This window comes from Lathamus discolor, unplaced genomic scaffold (genome assembly GCF_037157495.1).
Source record: "Lathamus discolor isolate bLatDis1 unplaced genomic scaffold, bLatDis1.hap1 Scaffold_85, whole genome shotgun sequence".
NCBI classification, from domain to species: domain Eukaryota; kingdom Metazoa; phylum Chordata; class Aves; order Psittaciformes; family Psittacidae; genus Lathamus; species Lathamus discolor.
This window is the reverse complement of record NW_027069394.1, coordinates 207,056-232,317: the sequence shown is the minus strand read 5'-3', so window position 1 is coordinate 232,317 and position 25,262 is coordinate 207,056. Positions and strand designations below refer to the sequence as shown.

General features: G+C 52.2%; 4 long non-coding RNA genes across 5 annotated transcripts; 2 read left to right on the top strand and 2 right to left on the bottom strand.

Annotated features, from left to right (window-relative positions):
• Positions 1 to 13,206: 13,206 nt before the first annotated feature.
• On the bottom strand, positions 13,207 to 14,163 carry LOC136007026 (uncharacterized). The gene is made up of 3 exons (XR_010609437.1): positions 13,612 to 14,163; positions 13,343 to 13,512; positions 13,207 to 13,256 (listed from the first exon to the last, which is right to left on the bottom strand). It is a non-coding gene; the product is annotated as an uncharacterized LOC136007026 (long non-coding RNA).
• Positions 14,164 to 14,206: 43 nt separating this feature from the next.
• Positions 14,207 to 15,805, bottom strand: LOC136007025 (uncharacterized). 2 transcript variants are annotated; one of them, XR_010609435.1, is made up of 6 exons: positions 15,756 to 15,805; positions 15,618 to 15,671; positions 15,425 to 15,488; positions 14,556 to 14,745; positions 14,430 to 14,483; positions 14,207 to 14,301 (listed from the first exon to the last, which is right to left on the bottom strand). It is a non-coding gene; the product is annotated as an uncharacterized LOC136007025 (long non-coding RNA). The 2 variants fall into 2 exon arrangements; XR_010609436.1 differs by lacking the exons at positions 15,425 to 15,488; positions 15,618 to 15,671; positions 15,756 to 15,805 and adding an exon at positions 14,992 to 15,367.
• A 1,393-nt stretch (positions 15,806 to 17,198) lies between these two features.
• On the top strand, positions 17,199 to 18,356 carry LOC136007028 (uncharacterized). The gene is made up of 4 exons (XR_010609439.1): positions 17,199 to 17,568; positions 17,954 to 18,004; positions 18,077 to 18,130; positions 18,259 to 18,356. It is a non-coding gene; the product is annotated as an uncharacterized LOC136007028 (long non-coding RNA).
• A 40-nt stretch (positions 18,357 to 18,396) lies between these two features.
• LOC136007027 (uncharacterized) lies at positions 18,397 to 19,353 on the top strand. Its single transcript, XR_010609438.1, has 3 exons — positions 18,397 to 18,948; positions 19,048 to 19,217; positions 19,304 to 19,353. It is a non-coding gene; the product is annotated as an uncharacterized LOC136007027 (long non-coding RNA).
• Positions 19,354 to 25,262: the final 5,909 nt, after the last annotated feature.

Below are 25,262 nucleotides of genomic sequence, written 5' to 3'. Positions count from 1 at the left end.
CGCTCATTGCGACGCAGGGGGCCAGCCCACATCGCAAGAAGTGGCCAACAATATCTGGGAAGGTCTGCAAGGCTCAGGACTTTTCCAGGCAGTTCTAAAGCACAACTTCCTGGGTAGGAAACAAAGCTGGACTCGTCTTGAAACAGCCAAAGCACCACTCTCTGCGAGGAGCCAAAGGCGACAAACAGCACTTGCCCACCCTTGTGTGTTTCACCACGGACCATTACCTATTGTCCCGGACGCAACACCCCAGACTTAAGCCCCACAAATGGCACCTTTTCATCCTGGCATTTAAATCTGAGGCACCACCTGCGCTATAGCTGACCATTTACCTCCCAGCCACCTCCGACTGTGTCCTCAGACATTCTGGCTCAAATACTACATTGGAATGCTACATCTCAAACCCCTTCCTGCCATTCTGACGTTGTCCCCCACGCCCTCGCCTCCTACAGGAGGCCCTCTACTTAGCGTGCGTAGTGCCGTGCGTCTCGAGGCGGCCTCACTGCTCAGAACTCCCACAGCAGACGCCAGCCATCTTGCTGCCGTTACCAAGTTCCTCTTCATCATCTGCCAGAAACAAACAAAGAAAGGGGAACACGTTGTGCTGGCCATCATCTCCAGCATCCCAGCCATCCAGCCCGGCCTCTTCCTTACCAACCGTCTGCCTCCTCCCAAGCTCCTCAACACTGTGCTCACCTGTGCCAAAGCCATTCCAGACTCTGACGCCGGGCCTCTCCTCCCCTGCGTGCCCTAGGAGTGCAACAGAAGCCAGTGACCATGGTTCTTGCCAAAGTGACCCACTCCACAATCCTTCCGCTTACCTCCCTGACTCACCTCAAGCACTCATCCGACTCCCAACCTAGAGGGCAACACCTGCAATACCAAACACAAATACTGAACCCCTTTACCACGTTCTTCTCAACTCTAAGCTCACACACACACACACACACACACACACAAACCCCTGAACTCCTCACAGCCCTCCTCCGTTGGCACCTTCACCTCTCCCGAGTTACCTGCGGCACCTGAAACACAAAGGGAAACAGACAAACGCTGAGAGAGGGTTCCAAGATGCACCCTGCCCTCAGCAAGTCCCATCTCCCTCTCCCGTCACTCTGCTGCTCGTCCGCTGGCCTTTGCACGTCTTCCGTTCTCTTCTTTGAGCCCGTGCACCCCCTGCAGAACACAACATTAAGAGCTGGTTTTAATTTCACAAAAACTACAAGGCACTCCATCAGGTGCTGCTTCACTCTGCTAAGCATAGCTCACCTAGTCCAAGTCAGCTCTGGGGCACAGACCTCGCTGCGCTCCTCGCTCCGCACCTCCAAATTCAAAACGCACAGCAAGCCAGAAGACAGCCAGGAGAGTAAGCTGGAACTTCCTTCTGACACCACAATTTTACCCACCTGGTACCATCGCTCCACTCAACCCTCCTCCATCAGCCTCTCACACGCGGCTATCCATCTCGCCATCTGCAAGAACAACCTGGCATTAGTCACCGCAACGCCAAGCAAACCTTAGTCTGCCTCTAAGTCTCAGGCCAGACTCACACCGGCGCTCAGGTTGACATGCATACACAGACTGACATTCACACACTCTCAACACAGACCCTCACACCCTCTGGCTCACACACTAACTCCACATAATACTACCACTCCCACTCCCAAGCAGACTCTCTCGCCCTCACTCATTCATTACAAGCTTATTCCCAGAGCTCTTCTGTCCATTCACACAGATCATCAAGAGTAGACAGCTACACTGTGATTATAAAAACCCACCACCTACGCTCCAGAGCTCAAGAACTCCAGGTCAGAAAAACCAGAGACAAACAGAACTGCCAACTACTTTATTAACATGGGAAACTACAGAGATACTCAAGGATACTTCTCATGCCTGCCTATCTTCCCAACCCCAAGGACCCTGCCAAGACCACCAGCAAACCAGCTCCGAGAATCATCACGGCCGTGCGAGGTGGCAGGCTCAACCTTAGCGGGCGTCCCCGCGCAGGCAACGGTCGCCTGGGTGGGATGAGCTTCTGCCTCCCTCACACGGCATGAGGCTCGGGCTTCCATACTCACAAACGGGCACGCTCATTGCGACGCAGGGGGCCAGCCCACATCGCAAGAAGTGGCCAACAATATCTGGGAAGGTCTGCAAGGCTCAGGACTTTTCCAGGCAGTTCTAAAGCACAACTTCCTGGGTAGGAAACAAAGCTGGACTCGTCTTGAAACAGCCAAAGCACCACTCTCTGCGAGGAGCCAAAGGCGACAAACAGCACTTGCCCACCCTTGTGTGTTTCACCACGGACCATTACCTATTGTCCCGGACGCAACACCCCAGACTTAAGCCCCACAAATGGCACCTTTTCATCCTGGCATTTAAATCTGAGGCACCACCTGCGCTATAGCTGACCATTTACCTCCCAGCCACCTCCGACTGTGTCCTCAGACATTCTGGCTCAAATACTACATTGGAATGCTACATCTCAAACCCCTTCCTGCCATTCTGACGTTGTCCCCCACGCCCTCGCCTCCTACAGGAGGCCCTCTACTTAGCGTGCGTAGTGCCGTGCGTCTCGAGGCGGCCTCACTGCTCAGAACTCCCACAGCAGACGCCAGCCATCTTGCTGCCGTTACCAAGTTCCTCTTCATCATCTGCCAGAAACAAACAAAGAAAGGGGAACACGTTGTGCTGGCCATCATCTCCAGCATCCCAGCCATCCAGCCCGGCCTCTTCCTTACCAACCGTCTGCCTCCTCCCAAGCTCCTCAACACTGTGCTCACCTGTGCCAAAGCCATTCCAGACTCTGACGCCGGGCCTCTCCTCCCCTGCGTGCCCTAGGAGTGCAACAGAAGCCAGTGACCATGGTTCTTGCCAAAGTGACCCACTCCACAATCCTTCCGCTTACCTCCCTGACTCACCTCAAGCACTCATCCGACTCCCAACCTAGAGGGCAACACCTGCAATACCAAACACAAATACTGAACCCCTTTACCACGTTCTTCTCAACTCTAAGCTCACACACACACACACACACACACACACAAACCCCTGAACTCCTCACAGCCCTCCTCCGTTGGCACCTTCACCTCTCCCGAGTTACCTGCGGCACCTGAAACACAAAGGGAAACAGACAAACGCTGAGAGAGGGTTCCAAGATGCACCCTGCCCTCAGCAAGTCCCATCTCCCTCTCCCGTCACTCTGCTGCTCGTCCGCTGGCCTTTGCACGTCTTCCGTTCTCTTCTTTGAGCCCGTGCACCCCCTGCAGAACACAACATTAAGAGCTGGTTTTAATTTCACAAAAACTACAAGGCACTCCATCAGGTGCTGCTTCACTCTGCTAAGCATAGCTCACCTAGTCCAAGTCAGCTCTGGGGCACAGACCTCGCTGCGCTCCTCGCTCCGCACCTCCAAATTCAAAACGCACAGCAAGCCAGAAGACAGCCAGGAGAGTAAGCTGGAACTTCCTTCTGACACCACAATTTTACCCACCTGGTACCATCGCTCCACTCAACCCTCCTCCATCAGCCTCTCACACGTGGCTATCCATCTCGCCATCTGCAAGAACAACCTGGCATTAGTCACCGCAACGCCAAGCAAACCTTAGTCTGCCTCTAAGTCTCAGGCCAGACTCACACCGGCGCTCAGGTTGACATGCATACACAGACTGACATTCACACACTCTCAACACAGACCCTCACACCCTCTGGCTCACACACTAACTCCACATAATACTACCACTCCCACTCCCAAGCAGACTCTCTCGCCCTCACTCATTCATTACAAGCTTATTCCCAGAGCTCTTCTGTCCATTCACACAGATCATCAAGAGTAGACAGCTACACTGTGATTATAAAAACCCACCACCTCCCTTCCAGAGCTCAAGAACTCCAGGTCAGAAAAACCAGAGACAAACAGAACTGCCAACTACTTTATTAACATGGGAAACTACAGAGATACTCAAGGATACTTCTCATGCCTGCCTATCTTCCCAACCCCAAGGACCCTGCCAAGACCACCAGCAAACCAGCTCCGAGAATCATCACGGCCGTGCGAGGTGGCAGGCTCAACCTTAGCGGGCGTCCCCGCGCAGGCAACGGTCGCCTGGGTGGGATGAGCTTCTGCCTCCCTCACACGGCATGAGGCTCGGGCTTCCATACTCACAAACGGGCACGCTCATTGCGACGCAGGGGGCCAGCCCACATCGCAAGAAGTGGCCAACAATATCTGGGAAGGTCTGCAAGGCTCAGGACTTTTCCAGGCAGTTCTAAAGCACAACTTCCTGGGTAGGAAACAAAGCTGGACTCGTCTTGAAACAGCCAAAGCACCACTCTCTGCGAGGAGCCAAAGGCGACAAACAGCACTTGCCCACCCTTGTGTGTTTCACCACGGACCATTACCTATTGTCCCGGACGCAACACCCCAGACTTAAGCCCCACAAATGGCACCTTTTCATCCTGGCATTTAAATCTGAGGCACCACCTGCGCTATAGCTGACCATTTACCTCCCAGCCACCTCCGACTGTGTCCTCAGACATTCTGGCTCAAATACTACATTGGAATGCTACATCTCAAACCCCTTCCTGCCATTCTGACGTTGTCCCCCACGCCCTCGCCTCCTACAGGAGGCCCTCTACTTAGCGTGCGTAGTGCCGTGCGTCTCGAGGCGGCCTCACTGCTCAGAACTCCCACAGCAGACGCCAGCCATCTTGCTGCCGTTACCAAGTTCCTCTTCATCATCTGCCAGAAACAAACAAAGAAAGGGGAACACGTTGTGCTGGCCATCATCTCCAGCATCCCAGCCATCCAGCCCGGCCTCTTCCTTACCAACCGTCTGCCTCCTCCCAAGCTCCTCAACACTGTGCTCACCTGTGCCAAAGCCATTCCAGACTCTGACGCCGGGCCTCTCCTCCCCTGCGTGCCCTAGGAGTGCAACAGAAGCCAGTGACCATGGTTCTTGCCAAAGTGACCCACTCCACAATCCTTCCGCTTACCTCCCTGACTCACCTCAAGCACTCATCCGACTCCCAACCTAGAGGGCAACACCTGCAATACCAAACACAAATACTGAACCCCTTTACCACGTTCTTCTCAACTCTAAGCTCACACACACACACACACACACACACACAAACCCCTGAACTCCTCACAGCCCTCCTCCGTTGGCACCTTCACCTCTCCCGAGTTACCTGCGGCACCTGAAACACAAAGGGAAACAGACAAACGCTGAGAGAGGGTTCCAAGATGCACCCTGCCCTCAGCAAGTCCCATCTCCCTCTCCCGTCACTCTGCTGCTCGTCCGCTGGCCTTTGCACGTCTTCCGTTCTCTTCTTTGAGCCCGTGCACCCCCTGCAGAACACAACATTAAGAGCTGGTTTTAATTTCACAAAAACTACAAGGCACTCCATCAGGTGCTGCTTCACTCTGCTAAGCATAGCTCACCTAGTCCAAGTCAGCTCTGGGGCACAGACCTCGCTGCGCTCCTCGCTCCGCACCTCCAAATTCAAAACGCACAGCAAGCCAGAAGACAGCCAGGAGAGTAAGCTGGAACTTCCTTCTGACACCACAATTTTACCCACCTGGTACCATCGCTCCACTCAACCCTCCTCCATCAGCCTCTCACACGCGGCTATCCATCTCGCCATCTGCAAGAACAACCTGGCATTAGTCACCGCAACGCCAAGCAAACCTTAGTCTGCCTCTAAGTCTCAGGCCAGACTCACACCGGCGCTCAGGTTGACATGCATACACAGACTGACATTCACACACTCTCAACACAGACCCTCACACCCTCTGGCTCACACACTAACTCCACATAATACTACCACTCCCACTCCCAAGCAGACTCTCTCGCCCTCACTCATTCATTACAAGCTTATTCCCAGAGCTCTTCTGTCCATTCACACAGATCATCAAGAGTAGACAGCTACACTGTGATTATAAAAACCCACCACCTCCCTTCCAGAGCTCAAGAACTCCAGGTCAGAAAAACCAGAGACAAACAGAACTGCCAACTACTTTATTAACATGGGAAACTACAGAGATACTCAAGGATACTTCTCATGCCTGCCTATCTTCCCAACCCCAAGGACCCTGCCAAGACCACCAGCAAACCAGCTCCGAGAATCATCACGGCCGTGCGAGGTGGCAGGCTCAACCTTAGCGGGCGTCCCCGCGCAGGCAACGGTCGCCTGGGTGGGATGAGCTTCTGCCTCCCTCACACGGCATGAGGCTCGGGCTTCCATACTCACAAACGGGCACGCTCATTGCGACGCAGGGGGCCAGCCCACATCGCAAGAAGTGGCCAACAATATCTGGGAAGGTCTGCAAGGCTCAGGACTTTTCCAGGCAGTTCTAAAGCACAACTTCCTGGGTAGGAAACAAAGCTGGACTCGTCTTGAAACAGCCAAAGCACCACTCTCTGCGAGGAGCCAAAGGCGACAAACAGCACTTGCCCACCCTTGTGTGTTTCACCACGGACCATTACCTATTGTCCCGGACGCAACACCCCAGACTTAAGCCCCACAAATGGCACCTTTTCATCCTGGCATTTAAATCTGAGGCACCACCTGCGCTATAGCTGACCATTTACCTCCCAGCCACCTCCGACTGTGTCCTCAGACATTCTGGCTCAAATACTACATTGGAATGCTACATCTCAAACCCCTTCCTGCCATTCTGACGTTGTCCCCCACGCCCTCGCCTCCTACAGGAGGCCCTCTACTTAGCGTGCGTAGTGCCGTGCGTCTCGAGGCGGCCTCACTGCTCAGAACTCCCACAGCAGACGCCAGCCATCTTGCTGCCGTTACCAAGTTCCTCTTCATCATCTGCCAGAAACAAACAAAGAAAGGGGAACACGTTGTGCTGGCCATCATCTCCAGCATCCCAGCCATCCAGCCCGGCCTCTTCCTTACCAACCGTCTGCCTCCTCCCAAGCTCCTCAACACTGTGCTCACCTGTGCCAAAGCCATTCCAGACTCTGACGCCGGGCCTCTCCTCCCCTGCGTGCCCTAGGAGTGCAACAGAAGCCAGTGACCATGGTTCTTGCCAAAGTGACCCACTCCACAATCCTTCCGCTTACCTCCCTGACTCACCTCAAGCACTCATCCGACTCCCAACCTAGAGGGCAACACCTGCAATACCAAACACAAATACTGAACCCCTTTACCACGTTCTTCTCAACTCTAAGCTCACACACACACACACACACACACACAAACCCCTGAACTCCTCACAGCCCTCCTCCGTTGGCACCTTCACCTCTCCCGAGTTACCTGCGGCACCTGAAACACAAAGGGAAACAGACAAACGCTGAGAGAGGGTTCCAAGATGCACCCTGCCCTCAGCAAGTCCCATCTCCCTCTCCCGTCACTCTGCTGCTCGTCCGCTGGCCTTTGCACGTCTTCCGTTCTCTTCTTTGAGCCCGTGCACCCCCTGCAGAACACAACATTAAGAGCTGGTTTTAATTTCACAAAAACTACAAGGCACTCCATCAGGTGCTGCTTCACTCTGCTAAGCATAGCTCACCTAGTCCAAGTCAGCTCTGGGGCACAGACCTCGCTGCGCTCCTCGCTCCGCACCTCCAAATTCAAAACGCACAGCAAGCCAGAAGACAGCCAGGAGAGTAAGCTGGAACTTCCTTCTGACACCACAATTTTACCCACCTGGTACCATCGCTCCACTCAACCCTCCTCCATCAGCCTCTCACACGCGGCTATCCATCTCGCCATCTGCAAGAACAACCTGGCATTAGTCACCGCAACGCCAAGCAAACCTTAGTCTGCCTCTAAGTCTCAGGCCAGACTCACACCGGCGCTCAGGTTGACATGCATACACAGACTGACATTCACACACTCTCAACACAGACCCTCACACCCTCTGGCTCACACACTAACTCCACATAATACTACCACTCCCACTCCCAAGCAGACTCTCTCGCCCTCACTCATTCATTACAAGCTTATTCCCAGAGCTCTTCTGTCCATTCACACAGATCATCAAGAGTAGACAGCTACACTGTGATTATAAAAACCCACCACCTACGCTCCAGAGCTCAAGAACTCCAGGTCAGAGAAAACCAGAGACAAACAGAACTGCCAACTACTTTATTAACATGGGAAACTACAGAGATACTCAAGGATACTTCTCATGCCTGCCTATCTTCCCAACCCCAAGGACCCTGCCAAGACCACCAGCAAACCAGCTCCGAGAATCATCACGGCCGTGCGAGGTGGCAGGCTCAACCTTAGCGGGCGTCCCCGCGCAGGCAACGGTCGCCTGGGTGGGATGAGCTTCTGCCTCCCTCACACGGCATGAGGCTCGGGCTTCCATACTCACAAACGGGCACGCTCATTGCGACGCAGGGGGCCAGCCCACATCGCAAGAAGTGGCCAACAATATCTGGGAAGGTCTGCAAGGCTCAGGACTTTTCCAGGCAGTTCTAAAGCACAACTTCCTGGGTAGGAAACAAAGCTGGACTCGTCTTGAAACAGCCAAAGCACCACTCTCTGCGAGGAGCCAAAGGCGACAAACAGCACTTGCCCACCCTTGTGTGTTTCACCACGGACCATTACCTATTGTCCCGGACGCAACACCCCAGACTTAAGCCCCACAAATGGCACCTTTTCATCCTGGCATTTAAATCTGAGGCACCACCTGCGCTATAGCTGACCATTTACCTCCCAGCCACCTCCGACTGTGTCCTCAGACATTCTGGCTCAAATACTACATTGGAATGCTACATCTCAAACCCCTTCCTGCCATTCTGACGTTGTCCCCCACGCCCTCGCCTCCTACAGGAGGCCCTCTACTTAGCGTGCGTAGTGCCGTGCGTCTCGAGGCGGCCTCACTGCTCAGAACTCCCACAGCAGACGCCAGCCATCTTGCTGCCGTTACCAAGTTCCTCTTCATCATCTGCCAGAAACAAACAAAGAAAGGGGAACACGTTGTGCTGGCCATCATCTCCAGCATCCCAGCCATCCAGCCCGGCCTCTTCCTTACCAACCGTCTGCCTCCTCCCAAGCTCCTCAACACTGTGCTCACCTGTGCCAAAGCCATTCCAGACTCTGACGCCGGGCCTCTCCTCCCCTGCGTGCCCTAGGAGTGCAACAGAAGCCAGTGACCATGGTTCTTGCCAAAGTGACCCACTCCACAATCCTTCCGCTTACCTCCCTGACTCACCTCAAGCACTCATCCGACTCCCAACCTAGAGGGCAACACCTGCAATACCAAACACAAATACTGAACCCCTTTACCACGTTCTTCTCAACTCTAAGCTCACACACACACACACACACACACACACAAACCCCTGAACTCCTCACAGCCCTCCTCCGTTGGCACCTTCACCTCTCCCGAGTTACCTGCGGCACCTGAAACACAAAGGGAAACAGACAAACGCTGAGAGAGGGTTCCAAGATGCACCCTGCCCTCAGCAAGTCCCATCTCCCTCTCCCGTCACTCTGCTGCTCGTCCGCTGGCCTTTGCACGTCTTCCGTTCTCTTCTTTGAGCCCGTGCACCCCCTGCAGAACACAACATTAAGAGCTGGTTTTAATTTCACAAAAACTACAAGGCACTCCATCAGGTGCTGCTTCACTCTGCTAAGCATAGCTCACCTAGTCCAAGTCAGCTCTGGGGCACAGACCTCGCTGCGCTCCTCGCTCCGCACCTCCAAATTCAAAACGCACAGCAAGCCAGAAGACAGCCAGGAGAGTAAGCTGGAACTTCCTTCTGACACCACAATTTTACCCACCTGGTACCATCGCTCCACTCAACCCTCCTCCATCAGCCTCTCACACGCGGCTATCCATCTCGCCATCTGCAAGAACAACCTGGCATTAGTCACCGCAACGCCAAGCAAACCTTAGTCTGCCTCTAAGTCTCAGGCCAGACTCACACCGGCGCTCAGGTTGACATGCATACACAGACTGACATTCACACACTCTCAACACAGACCCTCACACCCTCTGGCTCACACACTAACTCCACATAATACTACCACTCCCACTCCCAAGCAGACTCTCTCGCCCTCACTCATTCATTACAAGCTTATTCCCAGAGCTCTTCTGTCCATTCACACAGATCATCAAGAGTAGACAGCTACACTGTGATTATAAAAACCCACCACCTACGCTCCAGAGCTCAAGAACTCCAGGTCAGAAAAACCAGAGACAAACAGAACTGCCAACTACTTTATTAACATGGGAAACTACAGAGATACTCAAGGATACTTCTCATGCCTGCCTATCTTCCCAACCCCAAGGACCCTGCCAAGACCACCAGCAAACCAGCTCCGAGAATCATCACGGCCGTGCGAGGTGGCAGGCTCAACCTTAGCGGGCGTCCCCGCGCAGGCAACGGTCGCCTGGGTGGGATGAGCTTCTGCCTCCCTCACACGGCATGAGGCTCGGGCTTCCATACTCACAAACGGGCACGCTCATTGCGACGCAGGGGGCCAGCCCACATCGCAAGAAGTGGCCAACAATATCTGGGAAGGTCTGCAAGGCTCAGGACTTTTCCAGGCAGTTCTAAAGCACAACTTCCTGGGTAGGAAACAAAGCTGGACTCGTCTTGAAACAGCCAAAGCACCACTCTCTGCGAGGAGCCAAAGGCGACAAACAGCACTTGCCCACCCTTGTGTGTTTCACCACGGACCATTACCTATTGTCCCGGACGCAACACCCCAGACTTAAGCCCCACAAATGGCACCTTTTCATCCTGGCATTTAAATCTGAGGCACCACCTGCGCTATAGCTGACCATTTACCTCCCAGCCACCTCCGACTGTGTCCTCAGACATTCTGGCTCAAATACTACATTGGAATGCTACATCTCAAACCCCTTCCTGCCATTCTGACGTTGTCCCCCACGCCCTCGCCTCCTACAGGAGGCCCTCTACTTAGCGTGCGTAGTGCCGTGCGTCTCGAGGCGGCCTCACTGCTCAGAACTCCCACAGCAGACGCCAGCCATCTTGCTGCCGTTACCAAGTTCCTCTTCATCATCTGCCAGAAACAAACAAAGAAAGGGGAACACGTTGTGCTGGCCATCATCTCCAGCATCCCAGCCATCCAGCCCGGCCTCTTCCTTACCAACCGTCTGCCTCCTCCCAAGCTCCTCAACACTGTGCTCACCTGTGCCAAAGCCATTCCAGACTCTGACGCCGGGCCTCTCCTCCCCTGCGTGCCCTAGGAGTGCAACAGAAGCCAGTGACCATGGTTCTTGCCAAAGTGACCCACTCCACAATCCTTCCGCTTACCTCCCTGACTCACCTCAAGCACTCATCCGACTCCCAACCTAGAGGGCAACACCTGCAATACCAAACACAAATACTGAACCCCTTTACCACGTTCTTCTCAACTCTAAGCTCACACACACACACACACACACACACAAACCCCTGAACTCCTCACAGCCCTCCTCCGTTGGCACCTTCACCTCTCCCGAGTTACCTGCGGCACCTGAAACACAAAGGGAAACAGACAAACGCTGAGAGAGGGTTCCAAGATGCACCCTGCCCTCAGCAAGTCCCATCTCCCTCTCCCGTCACTCTGCTGCTCGTCCGCTGGCCTTTGCACGTCTTCCGTTCTCTTCTTTGAGCCCGTGCACCCCCTGCAGAACACAACATTAAGAGCTGGTTTTAATTTCACAAAAACTACAAGGCACTCCATCAGGTGCTGCTTCACTCTGCTAAGCATAGCTCACCTAGTCCAAGTCAGCTCTGGGGCACAGACCTCGCTGCGCTCCTCGCTCCGCACCTCCAAATTCAAAACGCACAGCAAGCCAGAAGACAGCCAGGAGAGTAAGCTGGAACTTCCTTCTGACACCACAATTTTACCCACCTGGTACCATCGCTCCACTCAACCCTCCTCCATCAGCCTCTCACACGTGGCTATCCATCTCGCCATCTGCAAGAACAACCTGGCATTAGTCACCGCAACGCCAAGCAAACCTTAGTCTGCCTCTAAGTCTCAGGCCAGACTCACACCGGCGCTCAGGTTGACATGCATACACAGACTGACATTCACACACTCTCAACACAGACCCTCACACCCTCTGGCTCACACACTAACTCCACATAATACTACCACTCCCACTCCCAAGCAGACTCTCTCGCCCTCACTCATTCATTACAAGCTTATTCCCAGAGCTCTTCTGTCCATTCACACAGATCATCAAGAGTAGACAGCTACACTGTGATTATAAAAACCCACCACCTACGCTCCAGAGCTCAAGAACTCCAGGTCAGAGAAAACCAGAGACAAACAGAACTGCCAACTACTTTATTAACATGGGAAACTACAGAGATACTCAAGGATACTTCTCATGCCTGCCTATCTTCCCAACCCCAAGGACCCTGCCAAGACCACCAGCAAACCAGCTCCGAGAATCATCACGGCCGTGCGAGGTGGCAGGCTCAACCTTAGCGGGCGTCCCCGCACAGGCAACGGTCGCCTGGGTGGGATGAGCTTCTGCCTCCCTCACACGGCATGAGGCTCGGGCTTCCATACTCACAAACGGGCACGCTCATTGCGACGCAGGGGGCCAGCCCACATCGCAAGAAGTGGCCAACAATATCTGGGAAGGTCTGCAAGGCTCAGGACTTTTCCAGGCAGTTCTAAAGCACAACTTCCTGGGTAGGAAACAAAGCTGGACTCGTCTTGAAACAGCCAAAGCACCACTCTCTGCGAGGAGCCAAAGGCGACAAACAGCACTTGCCCACCCTTGTGTGTTTCACCACGGACCATTACCTACTGTCCCGGACGCAACACCCCAGACTTAAGCCCCACAAATGGCACCTTTTCATCCTGGCATTTAAATCTGAGGCACCACCTGCGCTATAGCTGACCATTTACCTCCCAGCCACCTCCGACTGTGTCCTCAGACATTCTGGCTCAAATACTACATTGGAATGCTACATCTCAAACCCCTTCCTGCCATTCTGACGTTGTCCCCCACGCCCTCGCCTCCTACAGGAGGCCCTCTACTTAGCGTGCGTAGTGCCGTGCGTCTCGAGGCGGCCTCACTGCTCAGAACTCCCACAGCAGACGCCAGCCATCTTGCTGCCGTTACCAAGTTCCTCTTCATCATCTGCCAGAAACAAACAAAGAAAGGGGAACACGTTGTGCTGGCCATCATCTCCAGCATCCCAGCTATCTATGCCAGCCTTTTCTGTAACTCTACTTCGCCTTTACATTATGCTCACCTACTCCCAATCTATTGCAGAATACAATGCTGGGCTTCTCCTGCACTCTAGGACCTAGGAGTACAATAGAAAGAAATGACCATGGTGCTTGTAAAAAGTGACCAACCCCCACAACCCTTATTGTTACCTCTCCGACTCACCTCAAATACTCATCTGACTGCAGAAGTAGAACGCAAGACCTGCAATAACCAACACTACTACTGAACCCTTTGCCATGTTATTCTCAGCTCTTACTCACCACTCACGCAGACAACCTTCTGACAACCCTCCTCAGCTGGCAGCTTCACCTCTCTTGATTTAAGTGTGGCACCTAAAAAAGAAATGGAAACAGGCACTCATGGAGAGAAAAACAGAAGCTTTGGCCGACCCTGAAATAAGTTGCTACTGGGGTGTTCCAAGCATGGCTCACCTTGACTGAGTCATCTGAATGTTATTTTTCAGCTCGAGTGTGAGGATGAGTTTGAGCCAGGGAGTCTTAGCCAGGTAGTCAGAACCAGGAATTCTGTGTTAGAATCAACTTGAGATTTGTGTGGATGCATGAGCCAGTCAGTGTCAGACTAAGCCTAAGTGAGTGTGAGGAGAAGTCAGCGCCAGAGAACGTCTGTGCAGCTTAAACATGAACATGAGTCTGAGCCAGTCTGTGTGAGAAGGAGCCTGCACTGTCTGCCAGTCTTGAATATGAGTCTAAGCCAATGAAAGCCAGAAAATTAAAGCTGGGGAGCAGGCAATGAACCAGAACCAGACGAAACAAGACCCAGCTGTGGATCGTCAGGGTGCTTTTATCCCAGCTGGGAGTTTGCCCCACCCCTGACCCAGGGCACTGGGGGAAGGGCTGTGGGTGACACCCTCCCTCCCTAACACAGTCAAGCTGTAGCTGCCCTACCCATGTAAGCTCATGCTACAGAGTAACCCCCTGCCTTTCCCTCAGCCCCATGCTACATTTCAAACCCCGGACCTTGTCCCCCACCCTCCAGCCCCAAGCAGCAGTCCCTCTACTTAGCTTCCATAGTGCCATGGGTTTCAAGCTGGCCTTGATGCTCAGAACACCCACATCAGAGTCCTGTGATCTTGCCACAGCTGCCAAGTTTCTCTTTATCACCTGCAGCAAACAAACGAGCAAACAGGAACACACTGTGCTGGCCACCATCATCACCAGCACCCCACCCACCAGTGCTGGCCTGCTCTGTAACAGCCCTCTTTCTCCTTCAAAGCTCATCATGTGCTTGCCTGTTCCAAACCCACAGTGGAGTCCGACATTGAGCCTCTCCTCACCTCCAGGTCCTAGGAGTACAATAGAGACAAATGATCACCCTGCTTGCAAAAAGGGACCGACCCCACTATCCTTCTCCTTACCTGTCTGACTCACTTCAAGCACTCATCCGACTCCAAAGGTAGAGGGCAGCCCTGCAACACCGAGCACAAATACTGAACCCCTTTGCCATGCTCTCCTCAACAATTAAGCACCCCCAACACACACAACCCCCGATCTTCTCACAGCCCTCCTGAGTTTGCAGCTTCACCTCCCTCGAGTTATCTGCAGCACCTAGAAAAGTAAAGGGAACATGCACACACTGACAGAGATACAGAAGCTGCACCCTTCCCTCAGGAAGTCCCATCTCTCTCTCCTGTCACTTTACTACTCATCCACTAGCCCTCAGAGCTTTTCCATCCCTTTATTCTAACGTGTACACCCCCTGGAATACACCACCAACAAAAAGTAATTGCAGCTTTATGAAAATGACAAGACCCTAAAATAAATAGCTGCTTGGGTGGTCTAAGCTTTGCTCACCTTGGCTAAATCACCTGAATGTCTTTGTTTAGTTAGAATGTGAGAGCTAGTCTGAACCAGGAAGCCTATGTTAGTCTCGATGTGAGACTCGTGTGGTTGGGCGAGCCAGTCAATGCCAAATTGAGCCTAAATCTGAACTAGAGTGTCTGTGCTGTTTATGTATATGAGCCTGAGCCAGTCTGTGTGGAAGAAAACCTCTTTGAGACTAAGCCCTAGAATGTGAGACAGAAAACCCCCACCCAGTCTGAAACCAAGTATAGTTTTGAGCCTAACTTCATAAAAGTGAAGCTATGGAATCTGAGAATTTTGAAGAGAAATCTAAGCCCCAAAAAGAAACTTCCTGCCATTCTGACGTTGTCCCCCACGCCCTCGCCTCCTACAGGAGGCCCTCTACTTAGCGTGCGTAGTGCTGTGCGTCTCGAGGCGGCCTCACTGCTCAGAACTCCCACAGCAGACGCCAGCCATGCTGCTGCCGTTACCAAGTTCCTCTTCATCATCTGCCAGAAACAAACAAAGAAAGGGGAACACGTTGTGCTGGCCATCATCTCCAGCATCCCAGCCATCCAGCCCGGCCTCTTCCTTACCAACCGTCTGCCTCCTCCCAAGCTCCTCAACACCGTGCTCACCTGTGCCAAAGCCATTCCAGACTCTGACGCCGGGCCTCTCCTCCCCTGCGTGCCCTAGGAGTGCAACAGAAGCCAGTGACCATGGTTCTTGCCAAAGTGACCCACTCCACAATCCTTCCGCTTACCTCCCTGACTCACCTCAAGCACTCATCCGACTCCCAACCTAGAGGGCAACACCTGCAATACCAAACACAAATACTGAATCTTTTTTCCATGTTTTTCTAAACATGAGGGCATCACACTCAAAATGAAACCCTTTACCTTTTTATAGCTGGAACTGGAAGCTGGATGAAACCCTTAGAAGGCTCCTGCTGATGTGACTGAAAAAAAAGCTGTCCTCTGCTTTATGTTTGTAAGTAATGAACACGAATGCCTGACCAGCTTTTAACCAGCCAACACAAGCACTCAGTACATAAAGGACTAAGTTCCAAGAACAAGCTTAACACTTTCAGTTCTAGCAGTGAGTTGGAAGCACCAAAACAGCTCACAAGCTAATGCACTCATTAAAACAGTCAAGCTGTACTACCCTGCCCACTATAAGATGGTGCTAAAAAAAGTCCCACTTAATTTTTCTCATCCCCATGGTGTATTTCAAATCTCTTTCTGCTATCCTGATGCTGTTTCCCCCATCTGTTCTGTGGAAAACTAATCTTTCTGCTTAGTTTTTATAGTGTCATAAGTCTCAAACTAAAATTGTTGCTCAGATCTCCCACACTGGACACATGGGTGTTTACTGCACCCACCCAATTTATTTTTATCATTTGCAGTAACAGGAGTAAAAGGAAAAAATAAAAGAACTGCCACACAACATTCTGCAGACTAAGACAAGGAAATTCCCTGAAATATTTATTATATGCAGACTGTAATGAACAAGCACTCTGTAATTTACAGTTTTAAAATGAGAAATATACAAGGTGAAAAGCATTCTTTTATCTTTCCCTGCCAAAAGTCATCAGTTATTTAACAGTCACTACATCCCAAAAGAACATTAATATTATGTTTTGGTATTCTTTAGACCCAAGTGTCCAACTTAGTTTTTGAAAGAGCACAAACCCAAAGGCACTCTTGAAGAAACTCTTAAACATATAAATGGAATGTTTGCTCAGTAACCACTGTTATAAATATTTTATGAGAAATAAAAGACAAATAATAAGAACATAAACTGTAAACAAATTTTTCTTTAAGTTCTGTGTCTGAGAGCAATTAAAAAAAACGCTTACCTGAACACCACCACTAAGAACAGCACCTCAAGTAAAACCACAGCACAAAGAAATTCATTTATACAAGAAGATGCAAACCAAAGATAGCTTAAAAAAATAGCTCAGAAAAAATCATTTCAAAAAACTCAAAAAACAAAGCAATACACACATCATTAAAACCACAAAACACCCCAAAGACCTTACCTTAAACAGCATCAAATCCTAAAGAAGACCCTTACCCTGAAGCTGTGCCTTATATACCCCAGGCCCTACCCACAACCCCCCCCCTCCCCAGTGCCCAGGCTCAGGGGTGGGGCAAACCAGCTGCTGGGATAAAAACAGCCTGACAAGGTGCACCTGGTTTTTGTTGTTTTGGGTTTGGTTTCTTGGCTGCTCTCTGATTTTAACTTCTTGGGTTTCTTTTTGGGGCTTAGATTTCTCTTCAAAATTCTCAGATTCCATAGCTTCACTTTTATGAAGTTAGGCTCAAAACTATACTTGGTTTCAGACTGGGTGGGGGTTTTCTGTCTCACATTCTAGGGCTTAGTCTCAAAGAGGTTTTCTTCCACACAGACTGGCTCAGGCTCATATACTTAAACAGCACAGACACTCTAGTTCAGATTTAGGCTCAATTTGGCATTGACTGGCTCGCCCAACCACACGAGTCTCACATCGAGACTAACATAGGCTTCCTGGTTCAGACTAGCTCTCACATTCTAACTAAACAAAGACATTCAGGTGATTTAGCCAAGGTGAGCAAAGCTTAGACCACCCAAGCAGCAATTTATTTTAGGGTCTTGTCATTTTCATAAAGCTGCAATTACTTTTTGTTGGTGGTGTATTCCAGGGGGTGTACACGTTAGAATAAAGGGATGGAAAAGCTCTGAGGGCTAGTGGATGAGTAGTAAAGTGACAGGAGAGAGAGATGGGACTTCCTGAGGGAAGGGTGCAGCTTCTGTATCTCTGTCAGTGTGTGCATGTTCCCTTTACTTTTCTAGGTGCTGCAGATAACTCGAGGGAGGTGAAGCTGCAAACTCAGGAGGGCTGTGAGAAGATCGGGGGTTGTGTGTGTTAGGGGTGCTTAATTGTTGAGGAGAGCATGGCAAAGGGGTTCAGTATTTGTGCTCGGTGTTGCAGGGCTGCCCTCTACCTTTGGAGTCGGATGAGTGCTTGAAGTGAGTCAGACAGGTAAGGAGAAGGATAGTGGGGTCGGTCCCTTTTTGCAAGCAGGGTGATCATTTGTCTCTATTGTACTCCTAGGACCTGGAGGTGAGGAGAGGCTCAATGTCGGACTCCACTGTGGGTTTGGAACAGGCAAGCACATGATGAGCTTTGAAGGAGAAAGAGGGCTGTTACAGAGCAGGCCAGCACTGGTGGGTGGGGTGCTGGTGATGATGGTGGCCAGCACAGTGTGTTCCTGTTTGCTCGTTTGTTTGCTGCAGGTGATAAAGAGAAACTTGGCAGCTGTGGCAAGATCACAGGACTCTGATGTGGGTGTTCTGAGCATCAAGGCCAGCTTGAAACCCATGGCACTATGGAAGCTAAGTAGAGGGACTGCTGCTTGGGGCTGGAGGGTGGGGGACAAGGTCCGGGGTTTGAAATGTAGCATGGGGCTGAGGGAAAGGCAGGGGGTTACTCTGTAGCATGAGCTTACATGGGTAGGGCAGCTACAGCTTGACTGTGTTAGGGAGGGAGGGTGTCACCCACAGCCCTTCCCCCAGTGCCCTGGGTCAGGGGTGGGGCAAACTCCCAGCTGGGATAAAAGCACCCTGACGATCCACAGCTGGGTCTTGTTTCGTCTGGTTCTGGTTCATTGCCTGCTCCCCAGCTTTAATTTTCTGGCTTTCATTGGCTTAGACTCATATTCAAGACTGGCAGACAGTGCAGGCTCCTTCTCACACAGACTGGCTCAGACTCATGTTCATGTTTAAGCTGCACAGACGTTCTCTGGCGCTGACTTCTCCTCACACTCACTTAGGCTTAGTCTGACACTGACTGGCTCATGCATCCACACAAATCTCAAGTTGATTCTAACACAGAATTCCTGGTTCTGACTACCTGGCTAAGACTCCCTGGCTCAAACTCATCCTCACACTCGAGCTGAAAAATAACATTCAGATGACTCAGTCAAGGTGAGCCATGCTTGGAACACCCCAGTAGCAACTTATTTCAGGGTCGGCCAAAGCTTCTGTTTTTCTCTCCATGAGTGCCTGTTTCCATTTCTTTTTTAGGTGCCACACTTAAATCAAGAGAGGTGAAGCTGCCAGCTGAGGAGGGTTGTCAGAAGGTTGTCTGCGTGAGTGGTGAGTAAGAGCTGAGAATAACATGGCAAAGGGTTCAGTAGTAGTGTTGGTTATTGCAGGTCTTGCGTTCTACTTCTGCAGTCAGATGAGTATTTGAGGTGAGTCGGAGAGGTAACAATAAGGGTTGTGGGGGTTGGTCACTTTTTACAAGCACCATGGTCATTTCTTTCTATTGTACTCCTAGGTCCTAGAGTGCAGGAGAAGCCCAGCATTGTATTCTGCAATAGATTGGGAGTAGGTGAGCATAATGTAAAGGCGAAGTAGAGTTACAGAAAAGGCTGGCATAGATAGCTGGGATGCTGGAGATGATGGCCAGCACAACGTGTTCCCCTTTCTTTGTTTGTTTCTGGCAGATGATGAAGAGGAACTTGGTAACGGCAGCAAGATGGCTGGCGTCTGCTGTGGGAGTTCTGAGCAGTGAGGCCGCCTCGAGACGCACGGCACTACGCACGCTAAGTAGAGGGCCTCCTGTAGGAGGCGAGGGCGTGGGGGACAACGTCAGAATGGCAGGAAGGGGTTTGAGATGTAGCATTCCAATGTAGTATTTGAGCCAGAATGTCTGAGGACACAGTCGGAGGTGGCTGGGAGGTAAATGGTCAGCTATAGCGCAGGTGGTGCCTCAGATTTAAATGCCAGGATGAAAAGGTGCCATTTGTGGGGCTTAAGTCTGGGGTGTTGCGTCCGGGACAGTAGGTAATGGTCCGTGGTGAAACACACAAGGGTGGGCAAGTGCTGTTTGTCGCCTTTGGCTCCTCGCAGAGAGTGGTGCTTTGGCTGTTTCAAGACGAGTCCAGCTTTGTTTCCTACCCAGGAAGTTGTGCTTTAGAACTGCCTGGAAAAGTCCTGAGCCTTGCAGACCTTCCCAGATATTGTTGGCCACTTCTTGCGATGTGGGCTGGCCCCCTGCGTCGCAATGAGCGTGCCCATTTGTGAGTATGGAAGCCCGAGCCTCATGCCGTGTGAGGGAGGCAGAAGCTCATCCCACCCAGGCGACCGTTGCCTGCGCGGGGACGCCCGCTAAGGTTGAGCCTGCCACCTCGCACGGCCGTGATGATTCTCGGAGCTGGTTTGCTGGTGGTCTTGGCAGGGTCCTTGGGGTTGGGAAGATAGGCAGGCATGAGAAGTATCCTTGAGTATCTCTGTAGTTTCCCATGTTAATAAAGTAGTTGGCAGTTCTGTTTGTCTCTGGTTTTCTCTGACCTGGAGTTCTTGAGCTCTGGAGCGTAGGTGGTGGGTTTTTATAATCACAGTGTAGCTGTCTACTCTTGATGATCTGTGTGAATGGACAGAAGAGCTCTGGGAATAAGCTTGTAATGAATGAGTGAGGGCGAGAGAGTCTGCTTGGGAGTGGGAGTGGTAGTATTATGTGGAGTTAGTGTGTGAGCCAGAGGGTGTGAGGGTCTGTGTTGAGAGTGTGTGAATGTCAGTCTGTGTATGCATGTCAACCTGAGCGCCGGTGTGAGTCTGGCCTGAGACTTAGAGGCAGACTAAGGTTTGCTTGGCGTTGCGGTGACTAATGCCAGGTTGTTCTTGCAGATGGCGAGATGGATAGCCGCGTGTGAGAGGCTGATGGAGGAGGGTTGAGTGGAGCGATGGTACCAGGTGGGTAAAATTGTGGTGTCAGAAGGAAGTTCCAGCTTACTCTCCTGGCTGTCTTCTGGCTTGCTGTGCGTTTTGAATTTGGAGGTGCGGAGCGAGGAGCGCAGCGAGGTCTGTGCCCCAGAGCTGACTTGGACTAGGTGAGCTATGCTTAGCAGAGTGAAGCAGCACCTGATGGAGTGCCTTGTAGTTTTTGTGAAATTAAAACCAGCTCTTAATGTTGTGTTCTGCAGGGGGTGCACGGGCTCAAAGAAGAGAACGGAAGACGTGCAAAGGCCAGCGGACGAGCAGCAGAGTGACGGGTGAGGGAGATGGGACTTGCTGAGGGCAGGGTGCATCTTGGAACCCTCTCTCAGCGTTTGTCTGTTTCCCTTTGTGTTTCAGGTGCCGCAGGTAACTCGGGAGAGGTGAAGGTGCCAACGGAGGAGGGCTGTGAGGAGTTCAGGGGTTTGTGTGTGTGTGTGTGTGTGTGTGTGAGCTTAGAGTTGAGAAGAACGTGGTAAAGGGGTTCAGTATTTGTGTTTGGTATTGCAGGTGTTGCCCTCTAGGTTGGGAGTCGGATGAGTGCTTGAGGTGAGTCAGGGAGGTAAGCGGAAGGATTGTGGAGTGGGTCACTTTGGCAAGAACCATGGTCACTGGCTTCTGTTGCACTCCTAGGGCACGCAGGGGAGGAGAGGCCCGGCGTCAGAGTCTGGAATGGCTTTGGCACAGGTGAGCACAGTGTTGAGGAGCTTGGGAGGAGGCAGACGGTTGGTAAGGAAGAGGCCGGGCTGGATGGCTGGGATGCTGGAGATGATGGCCAGCACAACGTGTTCCCCTTTCTTTGTTTGTTTCTGGCAGATGATGAAGAGGAACTTGGTAACGGCAGCAAGATGGCTGGCGTCTGCTGTGGGAGTTCTGAGCAGTGAGGCCGCCTCGAGACGCACGGCACTACGCACGCTAAGTAGAGGGCCTCCTGTAGGAGGCGAGGGCGTGGGGGACAACGTCAGAATGGCAGGAAGGGGTTTGAGATGTAGCATTCCAATGTAGTATTTGAGCCAGAATGTCTGAGGACACAGTCGGAGGTGGCTGGGAGGTAAATGGTCAGCTATAGCGCAGGTGGTGCCTCAGATTTAAATGCCAGGATGAAAAGGTGCCATTTGTGGGGCTTAAGTCTGGGGTGTTGCGTCCGGGACAATAGGTAATGGTCCGTGGTGAAACACACAAGGGTGGGCAAGTGCTGTTTGTCGCCTTTGGCTCCTCGCAGAGAGTGGTGCTTTGGCTGTTTCAAGACGAGTCCAGCTTTGTTTCCTACCCAGGAAGTTGTGCTTTAGAACTGCCTGGAAAAGTCCTGAGCCTTGCAGACCTTCCCAGATATTGTTGGCCACTTCTTGCGATGTGGGCTGGCCCCCTGCGTCGCAATGAGCGTGCCCGTTTGTGAGTATGGAAGCCCGAGCCTCATGCCGTGTGAGGGAGGCAGAAGCTCATCCCACCCAGGCGACCGTTGCCTGCGCGGGGACGCCCGCTAAGGTTGAGCCTGCCACCTCGCACGGCCGTGATGATTCTCGGAGCTGGTTTGCTGGTGGTCTTGGCAGGGTCCTTGGGGTTGGGAAGATAGGCAGGCATGAGAAGTATCCTTGAGTATCTCTGTAGTTTCCCATGTTAATAAAGTAGTTGGCAGTTCTGTTTGTCTCTGGTTTTCTCTGACCTGGAGTTCTTGAGCTCTGGAGCGTAGGTGGTGGGTTTTTATAATCACAGTGTAGCTGTCTACTCTTGATGATCTGTGTGAATGGACAGAAGAGCTCTGGGAATAAGCTTGTAATGAATGAGTGAGGGCGAGAGAGTCTGCTTGGGAGTGGGAGTGGTAGTATTATGTGGAGTTAGTGTGTGAGCCAGAGGGTGTGAGGGTCTGTGTTGAGAGTGTGTGAATGTCAGTCTGTGTATGCATGTCAACCTGAGCGCCGGTGTGAGTCTGGCCTGAGACTTAGAGGCAGACTAAGGTTTGCTTGGCGTTGCGGTGACTAATGCCAGGTTGTTCTTGCAGATGGCGAGATGGATAGCCGCGTGTGAGAGGCTGATGGAGGAGGGTTGAGTGGAGCGATGGTACCAGGTGGGTAAAATTGTGGTGTCAGAAGGAAGTTCCAGCTTACTCTCCTGGCTGTCTTCTGGCTTGCTGTGCGTTTTGAATTTGGAGGTGCGGAGCGAGGAGCGCAGCGAGGTCTGTGCCCCAGAGCTGACTTGGACTAGGTGAGCTATGCTTAGCAGAGTGAAGCAGCACCTGATGGAGTGCCTTGTAGTTTTTGTGAAATTAAAACCAGCTCTTAATGTTGTGTTCTGCAGGGGGTGCACGGGCTCAAAGAAGAGAACGGAAGACGTGCAAAGGCCAGCGGACGAGCAGCAGAGTGACGGGTGAGGGAGATGGGACTTGCTGAGGGCAGGGTGCATCTTGGAACCCTCTCTCAGCGTTTGTCTGTTTCCCTTTGTGTTTCAGGTGCCGCAGGTAACTCGGGAGAGGTGAAGGTGCCAACGGAGGAGGGCTGTGAGGAGTTCAGGGGTTTGTGTGTGTGTGTGTGTGTGTGTGTGAGCTTAGAGTTGAGAAGAACGTGGTAAAGGGGTTCAGTATTTGTGTTTGGTATTGCAGGTGTTGCCCTCTAGGTTGGGAGTCGGATGAGTGCTTGAGGTGAGTCAGGGAGGTAAGCGGAAGGATTGTGGAGTGGGTCACTTTGGCAAGAACCATGGTCACTGGCTTCTGTTGCACTCCTAGGGCACGCAGGGGAGGAGAGGCCCGGCGTCAGAGTCTGGAATGGCTTTGGCACAGGTGAGCACAGTGTTGAGGAGCTTGGGAGGAGGCAGACGGTTGGTAAGGAAGAGGCCGGGCTGGATGGCTGGGATGCTGGAGATGATGGCCAGCACAACGTGTTCCCCTTTCTTTGTTTGTTTCTGGCAGATGATGAAGAGGAACTTGGTAACGGCAGCAAGATGGCTGGCGTCTGCTGTGGGAGTTCTGAGCAGTGAGGCCGCCTCGAGACGCACGGCACTACGCACGCTAAGTAGAGGGCCTCCTGTAGGAGGCGAGGGCGTGGGGGACAACGTCAGAATGGCAGGAAGGGGTTTGAGATGTAGCATTCCAATGTAGTATTTGAGCCAGAATGTCTGAGGACACAGTCGGAGGTGGCTGGGAGGTAAATGGTCAGCTATAGCGCAGGTGGTGCCTCAGATTTAAATGCCAGGATGAAAAGGTGCCATTTGTGGGGCTTAAGTCTGGGGTGTTGCGTCCGGGACAATAGGTAATGGTCCGTGGTGAAACACACAAGGGTGGGCAAGTGCTGTTTGTCGCCTTTGGCTCCTCGCAGAGAGTGGTGCTTTGGCTGTTTCAAGACGAGTCCAGCTTTGTTTCCTACCCAGGAAGTTGTGCTTTAGAACTGCCTGGAAAAGTCCTGAGCCTTGCAGACCTTCCCAGATATTGTTGGCCACTTCTTGCGATGTGGGCTGGCCCCCTGCGTCGCAATGAGCGTGCCCGTTTGTGAGTATGGAAGCCCGAGCCTCATGCCGTGTGAGGGAGGCAGAAGCTCATCCCACCCAGGCGACCGTTGCCTGCGCGGGGACGCCCGCTAAGGTTGAGCCTGCCACCTCGCACGGCCGTGATGATTCTCGGAGCTGGTTTGCTGGTGGTCTTGGCAGGGTCCTTGGGGTTGGGAAGATAGGCAGGCATGAGAAGTATCCTTGAGTATCTCTGTAGTTTCCCATGTTAATAAAGTAGTTGGCAGTTCTGTTTGTCTCTGGTTTTTCTGACCTGGAGTTCTTGAGCTCTGGAGCGTAGGTGGTGGGTTTTTATAATCACAGTGTAGCTGTCTACTCTTGATGATCTGTGTGAATGGACAGAAGAGCTCTGGGAATAAGCTTGTAATGAATGAGTGAGGGCGAGAGAGTCTGCTTGGGAGTGGGAGTGGTAGTATTATGTGGAGTTAGTGTGTGAGCCAGAGGGTGTGAGGGTCTGTGTTGAGAGTGTGTGAATGTCAGTCTGTGTATGCATGTCAACCTGAGCGCCGGTGTGAGTCTGGCCTGAGACTTAGAGGCAGACTAAGGTTTGCTTGGCGTTGCGGTGACTAATGCCAGGTTGTTCTTGCAGATGGCGAGATGGATAGCCACGTGTGAGAGGCTGATGGAGGAGGGTTGAGTGGAGCGATGGTACCAGGTGGGTAAAATTGTGGTGTCAGAAGGAAGTTCCAGCTTACTCTCCTGGCTGTCTTCTGGCTTGCTGTGCGTTTTGAATTTGGAGGTGCGGAGCGAGGAGCGCAGCGAGGTCTGTGCCCCAGAGCTGACTTGGACTAGGTGAGCTATGCTTAGCAGAGTGAAGCAGCACCTGATGGAGTGCCTTGTAGTTTTTGTGAAATTAAAACCAGCTCTTAATGTTGTGTTCTGCAGGGGGTGCACGGGCTCAAAGAAGAGAACGGAAGACGTGCAAAGGCCAGCGGACGAGCAGCAGAGTGACGGGAGAGGGAGATGGGACTTGCTGAGGGCAGGGTGCATCTTGGAACCCTCTCTCAGCGTTTGTCTGTTTCCCT